This window comes from Lissotriton vulgaris, chromosome 3_1 (genome assembly GCF_964263255.1).
Source record: "Lissotriton vulgaris chromosome 3_1, aLisVul1.2, whole genome shotgun sequence".
In the NCBI taxonomy this organism is placed as follows: Eukaryota; Metazoa; Chordata; class Amphibia; order Caudata; family Salamandridae; genus Lissotriton; species Lissotriton vulgaris.
In genome coordinates, this window is record NC_141689.1 from 680,747,989 (window position 1) to 680,772,681 (window position 24,693).

Below are 24,693 nucleotides of genomic sequence, written 5' to 3' on the forward strand. Positions count from 1 at the left end.
CCCAAACTTTCAACATAGGAGGTGATATCAACAAAAAAATTGTTTTGAAAATTTCGCGAAGATTCAGCAATTGGTGCCAAAGTTATTCAGGAATAGAATGTTGCGATTTTCCTATGGTGACTTGGTCCTAACTATAACTACCTACTGGCGACCGCCAGTAGGTAATATATATATATATATATATATATATATATATATATATTTATATATTCACTGAAAAAACCAAAGGTTTCAGGGGTGTTGTAGTTAGCTAGACATTTCACTCGTATAACACCATTGAAATTTCCCTGAGATAGTGAGTTGTACTAACTATAACTCGCGCACCAGCAATCCACTGATGATGATGTCACATATTACCTCATTCATGACATGGTCAGTGACATCACTGATGACATCTCAAATGACATCACTGATGACATCATCCAGAAAATGTGGTTTACTTCGATATTTAAATAAGTAGTATATATGCTTAGCAATCTGCATTGAAGAATGAGTGGATGTATAAGTGTCTGAATGGAGCATTTAGTAGCAATGTGATTCACTGTCTAAGTGACGAATTTAAAGTGTCTCACTAAATATATGGGATAGTGATTAAACTGTGTGAATACCTGTATCACTCTATCTCTTGTTCTATAAACTACTACATAAGTTGGTTACTAGCTGTGTGTAAGTCTAAATTAGTTGTTAATTACTTAAGTGAGTATTTGTATGGGATAGTGAATGAATGTGTGTGGTTGGGTGGGACGTGTGTGACCGTCGAAAGATGTTCATTTAGTAGGTATATAAGGTTAAGACTGTATTTTGAATCACTTGTTTGGGTGAGTTATGAGTAAATATGGGTGTGGTGATGAGTAAATATATTTCTGAATGATATATGTCCAACAAACTAGAAATATAAAAGGCAGTGTATGTGACAGTTGTTGTATATAAATAAGTATACATAAGACTCAGTGATTGCATGAGTGACGTATGGATAACTGTATACTGGTAATGGTGATTTTATACCACACTAAGTATGTGTTACTATCTATATGAATAAATTAAGTGATGTTTGTGTAAGTGTGTAGCTTAGTAAATATAAGTATGATCAATTGTTTGCATAAGTGAGTAGGATGTCTGCATAAGTGAATAGAATGTGTGCTGGTGTGTAATGTTGATGTAGGTGTATAAGTATATTTAATAGTGTTCTATTGATCTTTGTTAGCATGTATGAGTGAATCTATAGGTAAGTGTTTATATGTGTGTGTGTAGATATAGGAATCATTGAGTGGGTTTTTAGAAACTTGTATTGGTGTGTCAATGGTTTCAAATATGGTACTTCATATTTCATAAAGAGTGTTGAAAGTATATGCTACTGTATGATGAGGTGTATCAGTTTGTCACATGGATGTTGTCATCAGTGATGTCATCAGTGATGTCATTTGAGATGTCATCAGTGATGTCATCAGTGATGTCACTGATCATGTCATGAATGATGTAATATGTGACATCATCGGCTGTGGATTGCGGGCGAACGAGTTATAGTTAGTACAACTAACTATTACAGGGGAATTTCAATGGTTTTATACAAATTAAATGTCTAGCTAACTATAACACCACTGAAACCTGTTTTTTTCAGTGAATTTCAAAGGTTTTTTAAATGCTAATTCCTAACTATAACATATCTCAAACTTATGGTTTTTCAAAGTGGATTTGAAATGTTTTTTAAATGATAATTTTTAAATATATTTATTGTTTTAAAAAAATATTTTTTAACTTCATTTTTTATTTTTTTTTATTTTTAGATAATGTTATATTTTAAATTACATTTCACTTATTTTTTAATAAAAAATGTTTACAAAAAATATATTATTTTAATATTTTATATTGTTTCGTTGTCGCTGTCGACAACGGGGAAACAGCAGCCCTCATCCTCCTGGACCTCTCCGCAGCGTTCAACACTGTCTGCCACCGCACCCTAGTACAACGCCTCAGCAACGTCGGTATCCAGGAGAAGGCACTGGAGTGGATCATCTCGTTCCTCGCCGGAAGAACCCAGAGAGTCCGCCTCCCCCGTTCAGATCCGAGGCCACCGAAGTCATCTGCGGCGTACCACAAGGATCCTCACTCAGCCCCACCCTCTGCAACGTCTACATGAGCCCCCTCGCAGCCATCGCACGCCAACACAACCTCAACATCATCTCCTATGCCGACGACACCCAGCTGATCTCCCTCACCAACGACCCAGCCACCGCCAGAACCAACCTTCACGAAGGGATGAAAGAAGTAGCCGAGTGGATGAAGAACAGCCGCCTGAAACTGAACTCAGACAAGACAGAAGTCCTCATCCTTGGATCATCACCCTCTGCCTGGACCGACTCCTGGTGGCCCCCGGCCCTAGGCAGCGCACCCAAACCAATGGATCATGCACTTAACCTGGGCTTCATCCTGGACATCTCCCTCTCGATAACCAAACAAGTCAACACAGTCTCATACTCGTGTTTCAACATCCTACGCATGCTCCGAAAGATATTTTGCTAGATCCCCACCGAAACCAGGCAGACGGTCACCCAAGCACTCGTCACCAGCCGCCTGGACTACAGAAACACCCTCTACACCGGAACCACAGCCAAACTGCAGAAAAGACTCCAACGCATCCAGAACGCCTCTGCACGACTCATCCTGGACATCCCCCGACACAGCCGCATCTCCGGACACCTGAGAGACCTGCACTGGCTCCCCATCAGCAAGAGAATCATGTTCCGTCTTCTCACCCACGCACACAAGGCTCTCCACGACCTGGGCCCCTGGTACCTCAACAACCGCCTGACCTTCTACACTCCCACCCGTGAACTACGATCGACCAGCCACACCCTCGCCGCGGTTCCACGCATTGGAAGAGCCACCATGGGAGGAAGATCCTTCTCCTAACTGGCAGCCAAGACTTGGAACTCCCTCCCCATCCACCTCCGTCATACCCAAGACCACCTCTCCTTCAGGAAGCAACTCAAGACTGAGACCCTCCGGGTGAGTAGCGCGCTATACAAATTTCTTGATTGATTGATTGATTTATAATATACTTAAATTATTTTCATTATTTCTTTCCTTTTTTTGCGAGTCGCGCACCCTACAAGCATCCTGCTCGTTTCCTGCCTGAAAAGGGTCTGCCATTTTAGGGTTGTTAGGATCCGCGTAGGTTGTGCGACCTGTATGACTTTTTCAATGCCATTGTTACGCGACTTGTGCACGACTACTGGCGCATACGTGAGATGTAAGTACTATGGGACGTGGCGGACGAGCAGTAGCACGTGACGTCATATGCATATCGGTCGTGGTGGATGCGCGACTCCCGCGATTTTTTTGAATGTTGAAAAACGTATTTATATATATTTAATATAAATATTAGACAAGAGATTATCTGAGGTTATTATAGAAATAATATTCTTTAACTTTCTGGAAGAGTACATCACTTTTTAATGCGCGAAGTCGCGCAGGGTGCGAGCACTGTGTGAGTAGGGTGCGTGCTGAGTACGTGCTGAGTGCGCGCGTGCTATACGCATTCTACTGGCACCCCATGTGACGTCAAAAAAAGAGATTTGATTGGTTCATTACACTTCCTATTGAAACTATTGAAGGCCCCACCCATTTCAATCACTCTTTTTAGAACGTTTCTTAGGGAAAGACCTCCCGAGAAGATCTGCTGCTCTTTCTTTTTTGGAGAAGAGATTCACTTAAAGATACCATGGCTACTAATGCACCATCATCCTCTGATTCAGAGAACTCATCAGCATTGTCTGGAAATTTGTCACCTTTCCACCAGGTTTAAAAAAGGTAAATGCAACAAAAGTAACTTGCAACATATGCAAGGAAGTGCTTTCAAGAGGAGACCCCAACGATAAGTACTCCTTCGGAACTGCAAGCATGCGGAAGCACTTGCAATCCAAACATCCAGTCAACTTTGCAAGGGAGGAGTTAAGGAGATTGAGAGAGGCTCCTCCTGCTCCATCAGAAGGCCCGAGTACCAGTGGAGCAATACCATCAACCTCTACCGCACAGCCTGATATTCGTCCCCAATTTGGGAAACTTAGAATGACCTGTATAAAATGCGGAGAGCTGCTATGGAGAGCAATTAGTAGATATGGTGTGTCGAGCTGTTGACCACCACTATTGTCAGATTTCTTTTCTCCTCTCCTCCCAGTTTTTAATTCTCTTTTCCCAGTTCTCATTTTCTCTGATTAAAGAAAGATCTAAACTAGTATGCTAGTGTGTAATCGTTGAGATGAATCTATGTGTAGTACATAATTGACAGTAAAAATAAATTTCTGATGTATGGTGAATGCATAAGTGGAGAATTATAAGGTAGTGCTGCAGCATGACACTGTAAACTGTTTAACTGCAGCACGCTGTGGTACTTCCGAAGTACAAGGGTGTAACATATGTACATAAATATGTCGCAACTCTGTATTTCCCTCTGCACTGCTGAATAAACTGCTGCCATGTGGTGACACAGGCACCTTTGCACCATGGTGCAAGGATGTCTGTGTTGTGCATACATTGTTTTTGTGCAGGAAGGGAGGAAGGGATACCTTCCTGCACAAAAACAATCAGTAAAGGCATTTTTCTCCTTCAATATATGCTGTGAATTGCAGATTCCAGATTTATGATTTATGATAAATCTGGAGATGTGTCTTGTTCTATGAGTGTTCTATGCAAACATGCACAGCAAAACCTATAGAACACCTTTTCAACACAAAGTACTGTGTATGATTAGATTATATTTACATGGAAAAGAAAAGCTATACAGAATGCCTTTTCCACACCTTAAAAATAATAAAGAAAGTTAATGGCTAGGTCAATTGTTATTATAGGAGTAAACTTGTGGACTGATAACAAAGAACAAGATACATTTACAACTACTTACATTTTAGGAAACTGATAGGACATTATTATATAATACTGAAAGGGAAGGGATGCTATCTAATATGACATGTTGGGGGGACATGGCGTGACTGGGAGGGTGGGCTGCAGGCCATAGGGTTTACTCGGGGTGAGTGGGATGGGACAGGCGGAGCATGTGCAGGGTTGCCACAGGTAGCCTTAAAAATAAAAAGAAAGACATGTGCAAGACCTGCAAAACAACTTTATTAGTCTATTCTGTACTATACCATGTATCTTGCAGACAGGTGTTCTGAAGCTGTCCCCTATTTTATACCTTTTTGCATTGCAATTTTCTGGCAGAAATCTAGTCCGTCCATGTTCCTTTTCTTCAACTGTTCGGAAACACAGTCCATTGCGCATTTTAAGACTTACTAAAACTTACCTCAAAATTAATAAATATAAAAAGCGGGATACATTTTTATAATCTAAAAGGTGGTGAATTTGATATCTTAAAATTAAGATCTGTAAAAAAAAGAAAAAGTAGTTATAACATGTAATAATACAATTTTAACAGCACAACACAATTTTAACATTTTACAAAGTAATTTCTTTGCCTTTTTTGCTGTTCTCAGAATTTATTGAATTACACTCGAAATAGTGATTTCAATCGTACTCATCACATAACAGCGGGCAAAAAAAAACAATCAATTAGATTGTTTAAAAAAAACAATAATCCATCTATAGTAAAACACTAGATAATACAACTCACACATATATAAAATGATTACTGCTAAGAAAATGTTATAACTTAAATTTATAAACACTATAAATGATGTCAGTTAAAATTATACACCGAGACAATGTGCAACAAAAAGTCCATAATTCAAAGAAATACCTTTCCTTGAGGCCAAATTGTATATTTGCAGTAATTTTTATGCAAATTGTCCAATGGTAATCCTATGAAATGATAACAATAATTTCCTCAGAGGCTGAACTATCTTCCTAAAACCATGGCTTTAAAAATATTAGGTAGGAATTTGGTAATTCGAAAGGAAAATGTTGTTTGAAAACCAACTCAGTATGATTACAAAGACTCCATCCTTTCTCACTTTTGAGATAGGCAGTGTAATGTCCAGATGTTATTGAAAGACCATTGAGGAAAATTATTGCTACTGCTACAAAAGTCCTTCCTGAAATTGATATTATTGTAGGTAAAACATTTTTTTTAAAGTTTCCAATTTTCTTCTGTCAGCTGTACAATGTTTCATCATTAAAATTATATAATTTCCATATCTTTGTATAAATAATGTTGGTAACATTTCTGATTTGCATTGCCTACACTCCATGTTGTGGTTTGCAGCTTTAACTAATTTACTGAAAGACACTAATTTACAGTCCGGTAATGTCGAATATTTCTGTGTCTACATTAGTGCTACATGTATACATACAATTTTCACATTGATGTTCCCATTTATTACAAAGGCCAAATTATTCTCTATGTCTACTCCTTCATTTTGCGATACGGAAAGCATATACATTATAAACTGCTGAGCATCTTGCTGGATATTTTGTGTAAATTGTGTAGAACCAGAACATACATCCAAAAGATTACGAACATCAGAAAGGCTTTGTATTTCACTTTTATCTGTTCTCAATTTTTCATGAACAGAATGTAACAAGGAACAACATCTTTTTTCTCGATTCTCCATAATTTGCTGTTGCCAACCTTCAAGAAAAAAACAACATTGACCACTACATTAGCATAGCAGTTGACACTAGAACTATTTTCAAATTGAAAACTAACAATCTCTTCAACAGTGTCCTTTTTCTTTTTGCTTGCAATCACATTATCTTTTTTCCCTTCTCTACAACTTCAGTACAGATATTCTCATACCTTCTTTTTCAACCAACCATACGCTTTTCAAATACTGGATATTGACCTAAATTAGGAGCATATGTTCTTCTTAACCTATTATACTCTTTGACACAGTTGGCATCTGCAGTAGTCTTAGTATCATCAAAATCAATCAAAAACAAACCAGATAATGTTCTGACTCGCGACAAAGCAACAGAAGACATACCCTCTTTAAACACAGTATTTCAAATGTTGACCAAAGCACTGTCAACACTTAAACCTTGAGATTTATGAATAGTCATTGCATATGCCAGAGAAAATGAAATCTGTTTTCTACGGACATATAAATCTTTAACAAGCAAAAAACGAACAGAACAACAACCAATTTGTTTCACTTCTTTAATCTGATCAAATGTAATCTTTAAGAATTCAATACCATCTCTATTTTGATAATTAACAAAATCAACAACTTTGCCCATTGCTCCATTAACTAAACCTTTTACTACATCCAAATTACGTCTTAAAATTATCCGACAGTTCCTACTAAGGGGCTCATTATGATTGCGGACGGACTTGAGTCCGTCCGCGACCATCGAGGAGGAGGGAACCTCTGCATGGCCTGTGGAGTTCCCTGCTGTCCAATTATGATGTGGCCGCCACACTGGCGGTCACATCCTCTATCTTTAACATTGCGGCGGTTGCAGCTTCAAGCTGCACCCGCTGCAATGTTAAAAATGCATACATTGCATTTGAATGCAGAAAGCGGCAGGCACTGCGCGGTGCCTGCCAATTACTGCATACAAATGCAGGGGTGCACCCCCCCTTCACCCAGGGGGCCCACAACGAGCCCCCACAGTGAAGCTCCGTATGCTTTTCCACGGCGGAAAATCCGCCGTGGAAAAGCATTTCTTTTTGGGCATCCTAATATGGCTGGCGGTGTCTGAGAGACACCGCCACCATATTAGGGCTTTTCCGCCGCGGTTGTAAGCCAACCGTGGCGGAAAAGCTGCGGACGGAAACCAGGACCCAACAGCCATCCTAATGTGGCGGTGGGTCTTTGGTGGGTCCGCTGCGGTTTTTTCGTATCCTCCAGGCCGGCGGTGGCTTCCGCCGGCCCGGAGGATGCGGAAAAAACGCTATCCTAATCTGCCCCTAAGTATGGGCGAATCTTGTCATCGAGATCCCTGGGCTTGGTGAGTACTAGTAGCTATTTAATAAATACTTTGTTTTCTTCTACTCTGTGTTATATTGCAAATATATGTTTTTTCCAAAGAGCAAGAATACTGCTGATTACATTGCAAGTAAATTATGTTTCAAAAGCTTCTGTAATTGCAGGTGCTCGCCTGCTCAGTTGCGGTGCTACTATGCTTACTTGTTTTCAATTTTGTGCTCATTTGGTCTGAGTGATTTTGTATGTTATTATGTTATGTTATTATGAGCTTATATAGCGCTGTATCACCCAGGGGTATCTAAGCGCTATCAGCAGACATGCAACATCAGCAGGACACCCGACCACGAGTTCACAAAGGCCCCCATGCTTCCAAAAATAGTACAGTTTTTAATTTCTTCCTGAAAGACAGCAGATTGGTATCCTTCCTAAGTTCTGCTGGAAGATGTTTCCACGCCAAAGGGACAGTGCTAGAAAAGGCTCTGTCACCCTTGGAAACCAAGTTAAACCGAGGGCATATCAAGTTACACGCATCTGTGGACCGCAAGGTCCTGCTTGGCGAGTAGTTAGTAAGTCGTTACTTGATGTATGTAGGGGCAGAGCCATATACGGCCTTGTGAGCAATACAGAGGCTCTTAAATTTTGCTCTTTGGGCAATAGGCAGCCAATGCAAGTCACGAAGTAAGGGAGTGGCTTGGGTTCGTCTGGCTTTGATAAAGACGAGCCTGGCTGCATCATTCATCACAACCTGAAGTCTGGCCAACAGGTTGTTTGGGAGGCCGAAATATAGCGAATTGCCATAATCCAATCGTGCCATGATCAGCGCGGAAACTACCATCCTGAGCGTGGAAAAGGATAGTAGCGGGGAAAGTTTCCGCAGTTGATGTAGCAGACAGACGCAGGTGCCCACTACCACTGATACCTGTTGTGTCATGGATAGCAGGGCATCAATTTTGATGCCCAAGCTTTTTACAGCCACAGCCGGTTCTGGAAGAGGCCCCAATTCAGCTGGCCCAAAACCGCTCACTCCAAGGGTTGGCCGCTGTCGTGATTGCCAGAACTTCCGTTTTGTCCGGATTTATTTTCAAGGAGTTGTGTGACATCCAGTTAATTGTAAACTTGAGGATGTCGTGCATTCTCAGGTGAGCCGAGGGTGAGTGGTCGATCTGGATCAGAATTTGTGTGTCGTCGGCATAGTTGTAAACTCTGCAGTCCATTTGGTTCAATCCCGCGATCAGAGGTTGCAAATATAGATTAAACAACAGGGGGGAGAGAGCCGAGGTCAACTTAGCAGGTTTAGACACTAGGTATGTGAGTTGAACTCGCTGCGAGTGGTCTTCCAAGAAGGACGTCAGCCAGGCCAGGACTGTTCCCTGTATCCCTTGGTCCCTAATCCGCAATAAAAGTTGACAGTGGTTGACCGTGTCAAACGCCGCGGATAAGTCCAAAAGGACCAGGGCAAAAGGGGTTTTTATGTCGGCCTTGAGTCTCAGGTCGTCCAGCACGGAAATCATTACCAATTCCTTGCTGTGATGAGCTCTGAAACCCGCTTGGTTGGGCTCGAGGAGATGTTTGCCCTCAAGGAATTGAGTAAGACATTGCAACACATGCTGATCCAGGATTTTGGCCAGGAAGGGCAACTGAGAGATTGGCCTAAAATTCTTAAAATTTTTTGGGTCTGCGCCTATTTTTTTTAGCACGGGCACCACCCTTGCTTCTTTGAAGTTGGAGGGTACTTAACCTGTCTCCAGGGATCGATTCAACAGGGCAAGAACATTATCCTCCAGGCCATCCCAGCTTGAAAATCTGAGGTGGACAGGGATCTGCTGGTGAGCCTGATTTCACCCGGTTCAGGATAATCGATAGAGATTCCTTTGTGAGGGCTGGCAACCCCATCATTCCATTCGTTAGTGGCCTAGAGGGAATGGAGGGGGGTTCAATTGAACATGAAAGAGTTGGGGTCAACCTAATGTCTGCTAACAACTCCTTCATTTTATTCATAAAGTAGTCTTGGAAATCCTGACAGTCTTTCAAGTTGAAGGTCCTCAGAACATTTAGGACTTTAAAAATTTCTTTCTGTGGGTTGGCCGCCTCTTGGATAGGTGCTTCATAATATGCCGCCTTCCTCAGGCGTATGGCATTTTTGTTCACTGCAAGCTGCAACAAATAGGCCTCCCGCGCACTGGGCAGATGGGACTTGCGCCAGGCTCTTTTGGCCCCTACAGACTCAAGTCCAGTCCTTCCTTTGTACACATGGCGATAAGAAGAAATAGTGGTGGTGGATTGATAGTTTGAGTATTTTAATGACTGGTTAATGTAGTAGGAAACTTTAGTGTTGTCGCTGATCTGCAATCACGATGGACTTTGTCTGTCACTTCGCGTGCTGCGGACTGCTGCCTGCCAATCCTAGGCAAACCTTTTTAGTACTTTGTTTAGTGAGTTACATAAGAAGTTTCCAATTTGACGGTCCGCAAATCAAGCAATACTAATAACGTAGTAGACCACATGAGATTGGTCAATAATAGTGGAATAGTTGTCTATTTGCTATTTCGCCAAAATATTTTGTTATTGTTCTTTTGAAATGTTTGATTTGGTTGACAAATATCATCCATGTTTTCTGGTCTTTCTTTCTTTCATGTTGTACATCAGCTCCCCCCAGGGGCAAGAAGAGGACACAGGAGGAGGAGGAGGGTGCTGTTCAGGATGCAGGCCAGGATCGGGCAGGCAAGGGCTCCTTTGCTGGCCCCAGTAAGTTTTAATTTTAATATAGAGTACTTATTTTTTCCTAGTGTTCCTCATTCGATTTTTTCTAAATCGTCTTTGATCTTCTTGTAGACTGGATCTAAATTCTTATCCTGCCTCGACTATGACTCCCTGTGGTATTACTAGATTATTATTATTAGTCTGTCTGTGTACCTAACTAAGATTGCACATTTGGCAATTCCATTGGACTCCCATTCTAGTCAGCAATAGCTCTATGCACTGAGTGCAGTCCTCTGGGATTGTCCATAATGTCTTTTCAAGTCTCCTAAATGTTTATGCTTTGACAATTGCCAACAATAAAAAGGTGAATGACCACCAAGAAAGAATAAGATACTACTTTACTTTTGGTTTGGATAGTAGGACAATCCATTCTACTACTGTTGCAAGGACAAATCTGCACAAACAGAACTATGGACACTAAATAATGCATTGCTTAGCTTATCAATTATAATAGGTGCTGTTAGACTTTCCACATACCTCAGTGACAACAGACTTTGTAGTTGAACCCCCAATCTCCGTTACTGATTAGATAGTGTGGCAGAGTCATTTAGCTCCCAAAGTCACCGTTGATTGATCCGCAATGATGTCAGAGGCACGGACTCATGCTTGCAAAAATTCCAAAACCTTTAGCTCATCCACTCTAATCTGGAGGACCAAAAACCACAGAGTCTATTTAAGTTTAAAAGCTTTATTAAAAGTAAACACATTTATTTAAATCAAGTTTGTCATAAAAGTAAACGTTTAACTGAAAATGGAAAAGTGCTTAGTGCTGACGATTAATTGGACACATTTCTTGTGGTCGAGCCGAGCTCTCACCTGGTTTGAACTTGATCCTGCTCGTGTTCTTAGAAGTCAAGCTTCTGTCTGTTAGGAGAAAAAGTGGTGCGTGTTAAAAATAAAAAGCAAGCATTCATCAGTTGTGCCAAAAAGTGCAGCAAGACAACAGCCTTCCCTGGAAAAAGGGACATTTTTACTTTAGAGTAGACAGTCACAAATTATTACATTGTATTTTTTTGTTTTTCACATTTCTTTCTTCCTCATAGACCAAATATTATATAGTAGTGAGTGGTGTATTCTAACATTATTAAATGTACTTTGTAGGTGGAACATCTGGAGGCGGGGCCAGCGCGGAGGTGGTGGCATTGGACGAGGGGAACAACTCTGGGGAGGGGGCGGTGGAAGTGCCGGACAATCTTGTGGGGGGTAACACGGTGGTGGCGGGCAGAGGTAAGCTATATATTCCTTACTTATTGAGATTGAAGACTGCAGAGTGTGCTTTCTGCACGGGTGTATTATACATCAACCAGGTGGTAGCCTCCTCTAAATGTACTTCGACTTAGCTGTGAAGTTTTTGGCGAGAAGAATCACAATCAGATCTGAGATGAACTTGATGGATGGGATGAACGAAAAGCGAAAGAATGGTGTAAGTAAGTGTGGAAGGGCGAGAAATGTAATGATGACTGGCAAAGAAGAATGATATGTGTTTGCTTGGTCCCCGAGGTGGCTGGGAAGGAAAGAATATGGTATGGTGCATGGCTGGGTGAATGATGAAGCAAGGATGGGTGGAAGGAGAACAGCCTGGGTGGGTGAAACAGAAACTGTATGTGTGCATATACTTTGAATGGATGGATGCTTGGATCATGGTACTATCTGACTCTTAGATAGCATATGTGTATCTATAGAGAGTAGACGGTCACTGGATGAACTAAGTGTTACTTTGAAGAGCATGTAACACCGCACCTGCACGTCCGTTCCAGTGTAGGAAAGGCAAGGAAAAGAAGTTGTAATTTTGTCCAAATACTACCATGAATAGTAGCAGTAGTTTGTATTGCAACTGCAAGCACAGCATATATCCGGTTATTATGGTGGACACTCCCTACCTCTCTTAATAACTTTAGTTTAGTAGTAGTACGTCATTCATGTGTGGGTGTATCACTGTTCACTTAATAATAAGCAAAGCACCTAAAGTCATCCCATATGTCATCAAATACATCCCATGTGAAGTGATAGATAATCAGATTATTTAGCTTCTTCATTTTCCTTTTCTAATACTCATTTGCACTATAGGGTGAAAGCTAAATTAATTAAGCAGTAGCCCTTTTAACAGAGTATTCTCAGTGCCACCCGTAATAGAAAATTAAGAGCTTCACCACCTGCATGTACTGGACCGGTACAGTAACGCAAGTCTGTCTCACTCATCATGGTGTGCGTCTGTATTTCTCGGGTGCAAGTTCACTGCGCTGGCATTATGCCGGCTTGCATAAGATAAGGTACCAATTTTCCTAAAAAAGAGAGAAGAAGAAGAATAAGACTGGTGTACTGTCATAGTCGACTGTCATGGAAGTCCATACTGCTCGTAGAATTTGTTCCTTAAACTCCCACTAACGTTAGAGCAAGGATGAAGAAGTCGGAGGTTACATAGATACTGTCCTCAATAGTTATGTACTGTGCTTTCAATTTGCTACTTTTACTGTGACACAACTTTCTGCTCAATCATTTTGTGTTAATCTTAAGGAGCATTGGTTACAGACTATGTCTTTCTTTCTTCATATAGTTGCTCCTTCCAAATCAAAGATACCATCAAGGAGGAAGGAGCTGGCTCAATTGGCCCGGCAATGGAGGCTGGATGCCACTGTCGCTGAATATCGGCGGCTGGTGGCCCTGGAGGAGGAGGAGACGCAGTCTACTGGTACCACCACAACAACATCCACTGGACAGCTGCATCCTCCTCCGTGCCCCGACGGGCTGCCAGCCAGCGCAGTGCTCCAGCGGTACGGAGCCGGGCTACCAAAGCCAAACGCCACCGCCGAGCAGCAAAGACAGACGCCGACGCCGCTTATGCCTCAGAGTGTCCTACCTGGAGGAGGAGGTCCTAAGCTATAAGAACTTGGTGGAGGGCCTCCGCTTCGACCATGCCACCCTCCGCAAGGAGCATGATGCCCTGGCCGCTAATGTCAACAGCACCCTGCCATTGTGTCCCTTGCCCCTTTTTTAGAGACTTTTGGGGGGTGGGAATTGGGAGTTGTTTTTTTTTGGGACTTTTGAAGGACAATCGTTGGGGTTAGGGAGGGTCTTGCGGGATATTATTTTGTTAGGGCTATAAAAATATACTTTTTGAAACTTTATCTGACCATACCTGTTTTTTACTGCTTTTGAGTCTGGTGGGTGGGGGTTTAACAGTAAGTTTGTTTTCCTGAATAGTCCTAGGACTTTAGTAGTACTACCGTCAATCTCTCGTCTCTCCTAATACTCCATTATACTACCTCCAACCAAACGCTTATCTTACCTGTAATTTGTGTTTGAAAGTAGGGCTAGGCCCAGGGCTGGCTCCACGGGATATGGCGATGAAGGTTGGCAATCCAGGGCGGATGAAATTTCCTCCTCATTGCGGTGGTACTACTGGTGTGACACAGTGGCAGTTGCATGCCTATGGAGAAAAAGAAAATGAAACCTGGTTTGTCCTTACTGTAGCATTACAACGGTACGATAGAGAATATAGCAGGTGACAGTACACTAGAACAGTGCCACAATGTAGCCTAACAAATGGTAAAGTATTGATAGTATAACTTGTACTTGTGTTGGATTTTTGACATTGGCTACTACTACAAGAAATAGTACTGAAGCTGAGTAAGTCTAGAATATATCCTCGGATTCCTTCACCAGCCTGTTGCTATGACCTTATCCTCCCAGCAAGTGTGTGGAAATATTGATGTCATTTAGTCACACATCAAGCAAAACCACACAGCCCGGGGGAAGAGAGTTAGGGTTTGTAAAATGGATGGGAATGGGGGTTTCTTTTTGGGTAGGTTTTGTTGAGAGAAAAAAAAAAAGCACAGCATGGACAAACAATAATTGAACATAAAGAAATTTTTGGGTACAAAGCTAACCATAAATCTTTCACATGACATAAAGGAAGTGCATGCACTACTGAATGCATTGTTACTGAAAAGTAAGTAGTACTTTCGACAACGTGAATGACAGAATGCGACAGTACAGGGCTACATTAAATTAGTTTTATAAAATAGCCGAAGTAAAACCTATAGAATGGCTGTAGGGATCAATTTAGAAGCAGAGAGAGATCCAAGAAATGCAGTCACACACACTCATAGAAGAAAAGAATGGATACTGTATCTGTATTGTTGTAGTTGTCCTGTTGAATTTGGTAAGTAAGTTGCATGCAGCAAACAATTCCTCTTATTAGCAGCACTCCTCCATTCCAGCTGACGCTTGGTCCATCAATGTTGGTGACCAGAAGACACCCTGTCCACTGCCTGCCTGGCGGATGCTGAATTGCGGCTCGCTAATGTGAAGCCTGACTCCATCCTTTTTTCCCCATTGCACAGACTGAAACCCGGCCTGTAATTATTGAATGAAAAACAGGAAGTGATATAACATTACAACACCACTGATAAATAAATATAAGGTATGTACGCTGTGTAGTGCAAAAAGTCACACTTTGATTTTGCTAATAGACAGTACAATATTTTTGAAAGTGCGTACTCTGTCTGAGTCACCTTTTGAAGGATAAATAAGTATGGGCAAATTAATTTAGCGGATCTTTCCCCTCAAGCTAGGTGTACTGTAAACTGTGTTTTAGAACAAAATTAGACCTTCCCAGCAGTGCTCCCACCCAGACCCTTACTAAAGCCAGTCGCAAAAATGTAGAAGACCCCCAATCAGATCTCAAAAAACGAGGCCTAGCAGAAAACTGGTGACAAAGCGTACTTTGAAAGTAAAAGTAGGCCCAAATACCCCCTTACCCACCGTGGATTGTATTCAAACCACTTGCAAGCAAGCAAAAGTATCCATAGCCAGCATCGCTCCAAGACTCGAAAACCCCCCCACCCAAACACATGCAATAGAAATACCGCTAACCCTAACGAGCCCTAAGTTAAGAATAGTGGCAAAGGCTTTCTTTAACTATGCCAAATCCCCCCTTTCCCACCATGGATTTTCTTCAAATGACTTGCAACCAAAATTACACATTCTCACAAGTGTTCTAAGACCCCAGAACTCAGTTGCAAAAATCTAGAACACCCCGAAACACATGCAATCCTGATGCTAGGGCTAACCCTAACAAACCCTAAGTTACAAAAAGTGCCAAAAGGCTTTTCCTTATGGATTTTGTCCCAACCACTTCTATCCGATATTAGACCTTCCTAGGAATGCCCCAAGACCCGCCAACCCACCCGCCAAAAAGCACAACACCCCCAAACAGCCAAAAAGGAAAATCTCATACTTACAATATTTCTCGGCCTTCGGTCCAAACGCGCTGTGCAGCTAGGCCATAACTCCAGTTTTCCACCACGGATTTGCTGAAAAGCAAATGCAATCAAGATTAGACTGTCCCAGCAGTGCTCCCAGACCCCAAAACTCACCCAAAAACACCCGGAACCCCCCCAAAGAGCACCTCAAAGGCAAGCAAGTCAGCAAAAACACAAAAAAAATTCCGCCTCCGATTTGGTCCAAACCACTTTTATCCGGTATTACAGCTTCCCAGCAATGGCCCTAGAGCCGTCAACTCACCCGCAAAGAAGTAGAACACCCCCACAAGTGCTGAGTCTTTCTTCACTGGGCGTAATCCAGCCCTCTGCTTTGATGGAAATAGGAGCCTGGAGGAGGAGGATAGAGGAGCATGTTCTTCTGAACTTGTGAACCTGAGGAATGCAGACTGCGGCACCTTCAAATCAATAAGCAAACAAGTGAAGACAGTTCTGCTGATGGGCTTGTTTTTGTGATTAGGTGATTAAAGTTTGAATTATATTAACTGTGCACAACAAAGAAAGACAGACACACAGGAATAAAAGTGAATACGGACGAAAAAGAAAGTTATTGATTCATTGTCTCATTTTCAGGGCTCGGTGTCAGGGTCCAGGAATAAGAATAAGGCTTCGTCATCATACTCTGCGAATTCAGGCAGGGTGAGCTCAGTGTCACCTAACAGAGAACAAATTCCCTCATCTACATTGCTGTCCACCTCGTCTTCATCCGGCGTGCTTTCTCGTACTTTGTAATCTGGTGGTATGAGGTGCTGATTCATCTTGATCATTGTTAACCTCTCCACATTTTTGGGCGAGAGGCGGCTCCGTTTGGGAGTTACAATGCCACCAGCAGCACTGAAAACACGTTCAGAAGACACGCTTGCGAGTGGGCAAGACAAGTAGTTTAAAGCCAGGTTGGAGAGCTGTGGCCACAATTCTTTTTTCCCATGCCAATACGCCAATGGGTCAGCATTAACATAGACCTCTGTTGAGTCCTTCAGATAGTCCTTCACCATCGACTCAAGGTCCTCCTCCAAGGTTCTTCCACTTTGCTTAGCTGTTGCTGTGACCTTTTGAGAACCAAACCCAAGCAGAGCTAGCCAATCCTCTTTAGCCTCCAATGTTACTGTTGTGTCTGGTGCAGATGATCTGGTTGCCGGTGTCTTTAACGGCTGAGAGGTCACTTGTGCCACAGCCACAGGCGCAGAAGTGGATTGTTTTGACTGGGGATGGCCTGCTGATGATGATGGACTGCCTTTTCCTTCAATGAGCTGCTGTTCTCTTTCAAACCTCTTGGCTGACAAGAATATCCAACGTTTGTACTTTGCAACATCTTCATCATCAAAAGGAAAGAATGCTCGGCCTGCCAGTGCCTTTTTGTAGCGTGGATCCAGAATAGTAGCACAAATTTAATGCTCTTCCGAGTGGATCATTTTAAGACGTTGATCACCTTGTAGGCGCTCTAACATTTTTTTGAAACACAGAAGACACCGCCTTCAGTTGGTGCTCCAGCATGTACAACAATGGGATAGCTTTTCCTAAATTACAGTCCTCCTTGCTGACTGCACGCGTGAAGAACTCAAAAGGACGAAGCATGTCTGTCAGGCTTTTAACTATTTCCCATTGCGCCGCATCCATCCTCAGGTCCTTGTGAGCTGTACCCTGTTTTAAGAAATAGTGATCGAGTACCGTATACTGCTCATACAGACGCTCAAGCATGTAGAAGGTTGAGTTCCAACGTGTTGCCACCTCCTGGATGAGTGCTTTCACTGGCATTCGACGTTCATGTAGCAGGCTCCTCAGATGCTTCCGGGCCTTAAAAGAATGGCTGAAATGGTTGCACATTTTTCGGCAGGTGTGCACTACCTCGTACACTGGACTGTCTTTATCACTCAAGAATTTTTTAACAACCAGGTTTATACAGTGCGCCAAACACGGCACTCTGAAATAGTGACCCAGCTCCATGGCCTTAACTACATTTGCGCCATTATCCGTGGAAACATAACCAATCTGGCGTTTTTTTGGGGACAGCCAGTCGAAGACCTTTGTGTTAAACTCATCCAAAATGTTTTCTGCTGTGTGACGTTTCTCCAAACCAAACATGGCTAGTGTTGCATGTTTCCGAGCAGCTTTAAAAACTTGGTCCGGGTCAACACCTGCGTTTAGCTTTGCTTTAACTCCTGAAAAAGAGACCCAGTGTGCAGTGATGCACATGTAATCAGCGCCTGCGCCACTGGTCCACATGTCTGTTGTCAGATGTATAGTGTGAACAGCACTCTTCTGCAAAGCTGCCCCAATCACCTCAGCACATCTTCATGTCGTGCTGGAACCGCAACTCTGGCAAAATAGAACCGGCTAGGAACCTTCCATTTAGGGCAGAGCGCTGTCACTAATTCTAGAAAACCAACCCCTTCTACAAAAGAAAAAGGGAGAAGGTCCAGAGCTAGCATTTTAGCCAGCTTAGTGTTATACAGAGGCGTCAGTGGGTGGTTGCGTTCATATTGCGCTTCTGTAAACAACATCTTTTTAATGTTGCCCTGGACCAAGCATTTACGGGATGATGATGATGATATCTTCGACCCAGTTACGCTCGCTGATGAACTTTTTCGCATTGGTGTCTCACTCTCTCCCACACTCTTAGTGTGGCTCACATGGGGTGTGCTGCTGACAGGGGTACTGGGTGTAAGTGAAGTGTTTGACACGTCTTCTTCCTCCTCGTCATCATCAGATGAAACAGCATTACGTGCAATTCGGGCTTCCTTGATCGCCTGTCGGTGCGCAAACCATTTGACAGCGTGCTTTCTTTCAAGATGACCTCTCTGGCCTCCGGTACCATAGTTGGAACCAAACTTACCACGACTAACTGCCAACTTACAAATGCTACAAATGGCGAGGTTTTCCTTTTTTGGGCAAACACTAAAGAAGTCCCAAAATGCGGACTTGAAATGTCTTTGGGGGCCGGAGGAGGTGGCGATACTGGTGCTGGTGGTCCTGCTGCTAATGCCAGATGAAGTGGAGGATGTGGATTGCCAAACTTCAGTACGTTTTGCACTTTCACCACCACTAATTGAGGTCGAGGTGGATGGAGGTCCCTTCTGGCGAGTAAGAAATATGGAAGCGGTAGGTGTTGGTGTTTCTTCCATTGCCTCCTCGTCGACAACATCATCACGCTCAGCAGCTTCTCGGGCTAGGGTCAAAATGTCTTTTTGCTGCATGCCCGCTGGGGCTGCAGTGACCTTTATGATGACTGCTCGTCGTCGTGAGAGTCTTCATCAGCAGGAGTATCCGCCACTTCTTGTTGAGCCTCATCACACTCCATAACTATGAGTCTTTCGACGACCTTCCTTTTACGCTAAACTACCTTTGTCAGATCATGGTGTGCCTCACTCTCAGACGGCAGTGATGGTGGTTCCCAATTTAGATCCGTATCATCAGAAGGAGGTGGGCTTGAAGAAGATGTAGACCTCACCCTTGATCTCTTCCTTGCTAGGGGTGTGGAAGACAATGAATGATCATCAGGAGGTGTGGCTTCCTCAAATGATACCTCGCCTTGATTGGCGATTTCCTGATGTGCCCCTACTTCGGGAGGAACAACTATTGTGGGCACTTGTGACCCTCCATGCACCTCTGCTTGCGCATCTCCTTGCGCTGCCTCTCCTTCCACATGTACTTGGGCTTGTACTTGCACATGTGGTTGTTGTTGCGGCTGTGGTTGTTCAACACTCGTCAGATGAGTTACAACAACCTGTGTTGGTTTCAGGGACATTGCTGCTACTTTCTTGCGATGAGCCAACATCACTGGTCGATGGTGATTGAACAACTAGACTAAGTGCCTCTGCAGCACTCAAGGGCTTGGACGTAAGTTGGCGTGGTGCTGGTGGTGGCACTGAGCCCAATGGAGCGGGGGTGCTGCTCCCAGCTTGGTGCCCAGCAGATCCCGCTGCTGCTGCAGGCGTACCCAAAAAACGTGGCAGGCGGCACACCAGTCTTCTTGGTAACTTGCTTCTTCTGCTCCTTACTGGCAACTGTCTTGCTAGAGGAGCTACGGGGAACTTTTTTTGGGGCCATCTTCTTCAGAGCAGGTCAGAACAGCAGGCAGCAGTTGCACGAGTTGCAGAGTTGTCTGTGGCCAGACGTGACGTCGCGTGACGTTATGCTGCACACACACACCGCTGCAGGACTTCTTCCTTGCACTGGTGGTTCTCTTGAATGGAAGACAGAGGAACATCAGTTCAGTTATACAACCCAAAAAAATCGAAAAAACACAGAAAAATCAGCACAATCCCATGCCCTCCATGATGTTTAAATTCAAGACACCCCACAGAAAGACTAGGCACATGCACCACTCACTAGCCCTGGTGAAAAGGCCACAACAACAGCCCAAAAAAACGAAAATCACAGAAAAATCAGCACAATCCCAAGCCATCCAGGCACTCCATGATGTTTAAATTCAAGACACCCCACAGAAAGACTAGGCACATGCACCGCTCACTAGCCCTGGTGAAAAGGCCACAACAACAGCCCAAAAAAACAAAAATCACAGAAAAATCAGCACAATCCCAAGCCCTCCATGATGTTTAAATTCAAGACACCACACAGAAAGACTAGGCCTATGCACCACTCAGTACCCCTGGGCATAAAGGTTGAAAGCTAGGCAAAATGGTTGCAGACCTAACAACACTGCCTGCATTCAAAATGGCCCCCTCCCTCCCAGCACATGGCCAGGGCCTGTAGCAGCACTCAAAATGGCCCCCAGCCACATGGCCTGTCCCCATGAACACCCCCAAAAAATCGAAAAACACAGAAAAATCAGCACAATCCCATGCCATCCAGGCCCTCCATGATGTTTAAATTCAAGACACCCCACAGAAAGACTAGGCACATGCACCACTCACTAGCCCTGGTGAAAAGGCCACAATAAGCATGGGCAGAAAATCCGTTTCGCTCGCGGATTTTGCGGATTTTCGGGAAATTCGCAATCCGCGAGATTCGCGAATCTCCCGCAAAATCCGCAAATCCGCGAGCAGCGGATTTTGCTCGCACTGCTCGCACTGTTCGCGTGAGTTCGCGGCTTCCCAGTACAACTTCGCGCCCCGCGAATAAGTGCTAAATTGCAGAAATACGATCTTAGCAAAACTGAAACTACTTACCAGGTTCAAAAGTTCAGGCTCATCATTAGTAGCCATTTTCTGTAGTGCTTCCTGAGGGGCCCCTCCAGAGTTCAGTTGCCAGTTGCAACTATTATGTGACCCTGCTCTGAACCTCAGAATAGTTACACATATGCCACAAAGGTCCTGAATTACAGCTAAGGGAGACAAGCAGGAGCCAGGCTGGAAGTTAAAATCCATTAATCAGCCCCAATTCATTATTGTCAGTTGGGGCAGGGCAGGTGTTGTAACTAATTTTGCAACAATGAAAGCACTTAGCAAGTGCAAAAGATCACTAATCAGGAAGCACTAAGGAAGCAGGTGCCAGCTAAAAAAATATTCTGTGACACATTAATCAGCCCCAAATTAATTCAGGTCACTTGAGGCAGGGAAGGTGTGCTTTGCTTTGCCGAAAATAATGTACACTGGACAACCAGAGGGTGTGGTGATGAAACAGACGGTGGCATGGGTGGGCCAGAGGGTGGCATGAGTAGTCAGAGAGTGGCAGTGGTGACAGAGAGTGGCAGTGATGAAGAAGAGTGTCCCAAACAGGCTGGACACGTAGAAACAACAAGTTCGCAAAACTTGCGACCCGACAGGTAAGTTCGCAAATTGCGAAATTGTAAAAACCCTCGCGAACTGGCAGAAACACGGGCGAACACAAAAAAAATCCGCAAATTCGCGGGAATTCGCGGATTTTGCGGATTGCGAGTTCGCAAATCCGCAAAATTCGAGAACGCGAGATTCGCAAAAGTCGCCCATGCTTAGGCCACAACAACAGCCCAAAAAAACGAAAATCACAGAAAAATCAGCACAATCCCAAGCCCTCCATGATGTTTAAATTCAAGACACCCCACAGAAAGACTAGGCCTATGCACCACTCAGTACCCCTGGGCATAAAGGTTGAAAGCTAGGCAAAATGGTTGCAGACCTAACAACACTGCCTGCATTCAAAATGGCCCCCTCCCTCCCAGCACATGGCCAGGGCCTGTAGCAGCACTCAAAATGGCCCCAGCCACATGGCCTGTCCCCATGAACACCCCAAAAAATTGAAAAACACAGAAAAATCAGCACAATCCCATGCCATCCAGGCCCTCCATGATGTTTAAATTCAAGACACCCCACAGATAGACTAGGCACATGCACCACTCACTAGCCCTGGTGAAAAGGCCACAACAGCCCAAAAAAACAAAAATCACAGAAAAATCAGCACAATCCCAAGCCCTCCATGATGTTTAAATTCAAGACACCCCACAGAAAGACTAGGCCTATGCACCACTCAGTACCCCTGGGCATAAAGGTTGAAAGCTAGGCAAAATGGTTGCAGACCTAACAACACTGCCTGCATTCAAAATGGCCCCCTCCCTCCCAGAACATGGCCAGGGCCTGTAGCAGCACTCAAAATGGCCCCCACCCACATGGCCTGTCCCCATGAACACCCCACAAAATCGAAAAACACAGAAAAATAAGCACAATCCCATGCCATCCAGGCCCTCCATGATGTTTAAATTCAAGACACCCCACAGAAAGACTAGGCACATGCACCACTCACTAGCCCTGGTGAAAAGGCCACAACAACAGCCCAAAAAAACAAAAATCACAGAAAAATCAGCACAATTCCAAGCCATCCAGGCCCTCCATGATGTTTTTATTAAAGAGACCCCACAGAAAGACTCAGTACACCCACCACTGAGTACCCCTGGGCAAAAGGCCCCAACAACAGCCCAAAAATCGAAAATTACAAAATTGTAGTTGCAGCAACTGTAATGCCCCAAACAAACTTACTTGTGAAATTTCTAATCCAAAAGTGATCCAAAGAAAGTCAAAAAGGCCTCAAATCCAAATATCCAGCAGCATCCACAAAAAGTAATCCTTCCAGCTCCAGATCCAAATGAAAAGTGACCAGGAGATGGACAAAGCACTAGGAGGAGCCTGCTGGACAGGAACAGAAAGTTGGAGACTGTGGGGCACTTCCTTCCATCTACCCGCCCCCACCCAAAATGGACTCCTTTCAAAAAAAGTGCAGGCAAATGTCAACCTGAGGAGTTATTCAGATAAAAATCATAATTTTCAGAAGGTTTATGCTGCTTGCTGGTGGATTTCTTGTGCAGAATTGCAAATTTTTTATTTTCGCGAGTGCGAGATTGTTGCTGCCCGCCGCATGTACGGATTCGCGATTGCGAACTCTCGCGATACGTGATCACGGCGTACTCGCGTTGACAAACTCTCGCTGTGCAAGGTGGCGAGCGCGATGACGTAATCGCGGTCGCCAAACTCCCGCGGGATCTCGCAGCAAGATGCAAAATGGCGCAGCGCTCGCAAAATATCGAGAAAAATAACTCGGCAAACGCTGAATGATGGTAAGTGAACGCCGCGCGCCGCAAAATTGTATCACCAAAAAAAAAAATCCGCTGCGTGCGAATTTGCGGATTTTCGGTAAATTCGCGAGCGTTCGCGGATAGCGAATTTACCGAAAATCCACAAAATCCGCGAGCGAAACGGATTTTCCGCCCACCCTTATATATTATGACTTGTTATTTAATAGGACATTTTTAGTGGTCTGCAATCATGACGGACTGTGTCTGTCACTTTGCGTGCTACTGAGTGCTGCCAGTCCTAGTAGAACCTTTTTGTAGTTGGTTTAGTGAGTTACATAACTTTCCAAGTAAACGTTCCACAAATCCAGCAATACTAATATCCTAGTAGACCACATCAGATAGGTCAATATATTTAGTGCAATTGTTGTTTATTTCTCCGAAATAATACTTTATTGTTTTTTTTGAAATGTTTGATTTCGATGGCAACAAGCAACCATGTTTGTGTCTTTCTTTCATGTACATCAGCACCTCCCAGGGGCAAGAGGACAGAGGTAGCGGCGCCGGCGGAGCAGGAAGGCCAGGATCGGTCCACCTAGGGCTCTTCTGCTGGCCCAGGTTTTCCTGTTAATGCTAATAATTATTCTTCCCTAACTTTTACAGCACCAATTTATTCCAAATGTTCGTCATAATTGTATTTTTCCTAAATCGTCTTTGATCTTCTTATAGACTGTTTCTAAATTCTTATCCTGCCTCTACTATGACTCTCTGAGCTACCACTATTTATTATTATTAGTCTGTCTGTGTAGCTAGCTAAGCTTGCACAGTTAGCAAAAGGTGTTAAACAAACTCCTATTCAGCAATAGCTCTAGGCACTGAGTGCAGTCCTCTGGATTGTCCATAATGTCTATTGAAGTCTTCTTAATGTTTATGCTTTGACAATTCATAACAATAAAATGTCAATGGCCACCAAGAATAAGATACTAGTTTACTTTTTGATTCGATAGGAGGACATACTACTAGTGTTGCTGGGACTATTCTGCACATACAGAACTATGGACACGAAATAGGGCATTGGTGATAATAGGCGCAGTTAGACTTTCCACATACCTCAGTCATAACCGAAGTTGACCCCCCAATCTCCTTACTGACTAGCTAGTGTGTCAGAGTCATTATTTAGCTCCCGAATGCAGCGATGATTCCCAATGATTAAACAACCCAGAACATAAGACTACAGAGTCAGAGTCCCGACCTCTCAGAGCCACGGAATCATGCTTGCAAACTTCAAACCCTTTCGCTCACTCACTCTTGACCAAAATCCACAGAG